The sequence below is a fragment of the Poecilia formosa genome, unplaced genomic scaffold, assembly GCF_000485575.1.
Source record: "Poecilia formosa unplaced genomic scaffold, Poecilia_formosa-5.1.2 Scaffold748, whole genome shotgun sequence".
Taxonomy (NCBI): domain Eukaryota; kingdom Metazoa; phylum Chordata; class Actinopteri; order Cyprinodontiformes; family Poeciliidae; genus Poecilia; species Poecilia formosa.
The window spans coordinates 30,457-35,443 of NW_006800687.1; positions in this window are offsets into that span (position 1 = coordinate 30,457).

Consider the following 4,987-nt stretch of genomic DNA (forward strand, 5'->3'; position numbering starts at 1 on the left):
GGCCCCCCACCAGAGAATGGAAAAGGTATGTGGTTCTCCCATGAAAAAGTTTGGGGACCCCTGCTGTAGATGATTACTAATCATTAAGATGAACAATGTTCTGTTCTTTCCTGTCACATGTTCAAATTTTGACCCAGCAATGGTGAGAAAATCACAAGTTCTTTTAGGCTTTCTGCAGGCAGTGTACACAAAAGTCCTATTATCTCCAACTGTAATGCCTCTACCTCGGTTGACTCCATCTTCTTATCAATAGCTGTTCAGTGTTCTGTTGTAGCAGTAATTTGTTTGCTAAACCTTGGTTGCAGCACTCCTGGCACCTTAGGTTCACCTCAGATTGCTTTTGCCGTTGGTAGTAGAAACTCAGACTGCCTACAAATCTGATATTTAATAATTATTTGTACAAACCACTGTCTCAAGCATTGTATGACCTTATTATCAAAACAGCTGTTTTATTGTTCTAAGTCTCAAAATAACTTCCAAGTTCAGTTTATTAAGTAAATCAGTAACATTTAATCAAGAGAGTACTCAGATTGAAAGAGAGAATGCAAATGATTTCACTGGAATGTGCACGCCCCACTATTTGAGAAGTACTGTTCTACACAAATCTAGAAGGCTCTAGGAATCCTTTCCATGCACTCTGATCATCATTTGGAAAAGTCCTATTTTAAGCTGGGTAATTTCAACAGCTTTATTTAATTTTTTGAAACAAATTTAGTTTCCTTATGGTGTGTTTGAGACTATGGTATTGCAAGGAATACAATACCTACAATTGTTTTATCTTTGGATTTTATTAAGAATTCAATTTCTGAATATCTTCTTTCTTCAAATAGGAAGTCTATCAGAACCATATATCATGATGTATGATCACAGCATGATGTTCAAACCTGCCAACTTCACTTTTAGTTATGTGTTCAGTGACATTCAAAGAGTTCTGCTTTGGCCTCATTTGACCTGACTATGTATTGTATTTGTCCTAGTATTTCACTGGTTTACCCAAATCTTTTGCAGCAAACTTGAAACAAGCTTAGCCTTGCATTTTCTTCAGCAGGTGAGTCTTGGGCAGTGAATGTAGATAGAGGCCATTGCCGCAGCGTACTTAACTTATGGTCTTTGTGGGAAAAGTGTACCTGCTGTTTCTTGGTTCTTCTAAAGCATAATGCAAGTGCTCGTTGGTTTAATGACAACTATTTTTAGCATTTATTTTATTTCTCTGTCAAAAAACCTCCTAGGACACTAGGACACTAGGTCCTAGGTTTTTTGACAGAGAAAATTTATGCTGAAATTTTGTTCTTACCAATGTTCTTTTCTCCATAATGAACTCCATAAACATTCAGCGGAACATTCAGAATTTTTGAAATGGAGCTGTAGTCTTTACCGTTGGTGTGCTTTCTAACCTTTGTGAAGATCTCCAATATTTTACTGAAGTGAAAATTTTTTATTGATTATGTTGTTATTAAACCAGCTGATAACGATTTGAACATAGCAGCAGAAATAGTTTTGAAATACTGACAGACTTTAGCTAGTTTCAGTGTGTCATTCCAACTTCTTATTCAGAATTTAATATGTGGTCAATTTGCATTAATTTTTGTGTTTATGTAGATCTCTTGTGATTCTACATTTGGTGTGAGATTCATGTCCACTGTCCTATAGGAAATTCATGAACTAAGAAAAATGTGAGGTGAGCATATTTTAACCATTTTATTCTGGCTGACTGCTGATTCTGATTTAGTTTTTCTGTTTTAGGGTCACACTACAGAACAATTTTTCCTGATGCACTAAGCATGTCTGTCATTAACTTCCCCATCTGCATTCTGGTCATTTATTCTTCTGCTTCTTCAGTCTTTGGATTCCTTTTTTATTTTCTCATGCTGCCCTTTACATGTGTTTCTATCCCTCGGATTGTTGTTTTCTTACAATCAATATGGATTTTTTTAATTTTCATCATTTGCACACACACACACACACACACACACACACACACACAGTTATTGATATTGTTATTGGCAAAGGAAGTTCATTTTTGTTGCACTGCTAGATGAAATTCTGAATGAAGTCATTAGGTCTCCTGTTGGTGTATGCTGTATTATTTTCAAATCTGTACATTTTAGCTCAGGTTTATTCAGCTTTTGTCTATCATTTTGATTCTAAATAATCCTCACACTTCTTACCTTACAGTTTCCATCAACCTCAAGTGAAGGCATCTTAATAAACACTAAGCATCTGCCTGAGGAGACTTGAAGGCATCACTTAAAGGTGGCAAAATGACAATCTGACAGATGTCCTATTTAGTCTACCAGGCTTTATGCACTAATACACATGCATTTCGCGCAGACAGCAGATACAGTTACTAATGGACCTCTGTCAGGTGACTGCTTTAGCAAAGACCAAGGAGATAGTTACCATGGAAACAGGCATATATTAAACCCCCTAAACGAGCAGAAGGGTGCCTGTGTCCTTTATGCTCTAGCAGTTTCCCTTCTGAAAGGGACAACATTTATAACAGTCTAACAGAGGAAGTATGTTTTAAAATAACATTTGACGTTTTGGACTTGCCAAGTGTACAAAGACGCCAAGAAGACAAATGGAGACAACAGGCAGCAGAGACCTTGGGGAAGGCTTTAAACATACCTTAGTACCAAGGCATTTTTCATCTGCAGTAACTTAAGAGCCCTTTAAAATCTGCAACAGATAAAATCAGAAGATTTTAGAGCAGTGTAAATAACTCTCATTATCAGTTCATGGACACTGACAAAAGGGCAAATAATGTGCTGTTTGAGAAAAAAAGGAAGATTGTTTACACAAAAGCTGTTAGAGACTGATGTTATTCATCAAGGAGCAAGATGGTCACCATGTGCTTCTCACCAATTCCTATGCATAAAACTCGTCTTCTAAGTTAAGTCTGTACCTCTGAGCAAATGAATAATAATAAAAATAGTTTTTTTTTTTTTAAATAAAAATGACCAAGGCAACTGTTCATAAAAATACAAATACATATTAAAGACTGTTCAAGTCATATTCTGAGTATTTTCCACACAAATTAGGTGCCGCAGTTCAAATGGTTAGACATACTCTAGAGTTCAGTTTTACTGCTCCGTTTCAACAAAACTGACGCAGAAGCTGTGCTGAAGTATTAAAGGAACACACTTAGACATGCACACACTCATACTCACATACACGCACACACACACACACACACACACACACACACACACACAGTTGTATTTTCATATCTTGTGGGGATTTTACATTGACTTCCATTCATTTTCTACAGCCTAACACTTATCCTATGCCTAACCATAACCATCAGAAACCTAACCTTAACAATAACCAAAAATTGATTTACACCTTAGCCCTAAACCTAACACCTAACCCAAAAACAGCATTTCCCCTCATGGGGACCAAGAAAATGTCCCCACAAGGAGCAGTGGTCCCCAGAAATCCACATTGTAACCGGAAATAGGTTCCTTCAATGATATAAGAACCTGGTTCACGTACATACACACACACACACACACACACTACATTATTTTAATTTTATATTCAATGCCAATCAGTCTACAGAAAATTTACTTTTTTATAATGTATGCTATACAAATTTTTTACATTGCTATTTCAAATCAAGGAGGAATACTTGGAGCAGCGTTGACAGACTGGCATGACGTCTATCTACAAAGCTTATAAGCTGTTTCATCATCTTGTTTGTTACAGTGGATCTTTTTTTTTTTTGAACAAAGACTTTATTTTATTAGTTCTGCATTCAAATTCAATGATTAACACATTAAGTCACAAACATCAATTACCAGTGCAACCAAACAAATCAGTTGAACAATAACATCCAAACGATTCGGCGAGCTGAAGTTCCAAGGAGCTTTTTCCTCCACTGCTCAGTGGAATATAAAACAGGTTACAAATGGATTACAAACATGAAATATGAAATAAAGGGAAAATCTTCCTCAAGTAACTTTTGCCTGCATCTTAACAGAGACATATGTTAACTATACCTATAAAGTGTATACCTGTGTTTACATTTATCTTACTTGCTACAATGTTAATTGCAAATATGTCATCAAAAGGTTCCACCTTTTCTTAAATAAATCAGTGGACATGTTTAGCTTTGCTGTTATTTTCTCCATTGTATAAACGTTCACTAGTCTCTCTTTCCATTGATTTAAAGTAGGGGGTAAAGGTTTATCCCAACTTACTGTTATCATTTTTTTTGGCTACGAGTACAAGGATTCCAAACAAGTACCATTTTTCTTTACTTAAATTACTTGGGGGTACTCCCAGAACAAAGACAAGGGGGTTCCATTCAATATAAATGTGTAAAATATTTGAAATTTCCTCTCTAATTCCCTCCCAGAACTTTTTAATCTTTGGACAATCCCAAAAGATATGAATGTGATCTCCGACTAGTCCACACTGTCTCCAGCACAAATCTGATTTAGCTTGATCAAATTTTGAAATAATAAAAGGTGTTTTGAAATATCTGACGATTATTGTCCAATAAAATTCTTTCCATGTTGGGCTGTTAGTCAGTTTATGTCCATTTACACACACTTGTTCCCACTCTTCATCTTCAATCACAACATTCATTTCTAGTTCCCACCTTTCCTTTATCCCAGAAGGCCCCTCCAACAGACATGACTGCAAACATTTGTATAAATTTGACACAGTTTTATCCGATTTTGTTTCTTTGGTGATCATAATGAAGAATAATTCTAAATCAGTAGGTCGTGATTTAAGAAGAGACCATTCAGTATGTGACATCAGGTAACTTCTCAACTGCAAATATCTGTAAAAATCAGATGTAGTCAACCCATACTTCTCCTTAAACTGACTAAATGATTTCAAACAAGTCATCAATAAAAATTTAATTCTTGTTTTGCCAGATTCGAAATCCTGAATCTTGTTGCCCTGGTAAAAAGTCTATTATATCCAAAAAATTTTAAAGCCCTAGATATAGATTGAGGAGCTTTCATATTTTTTT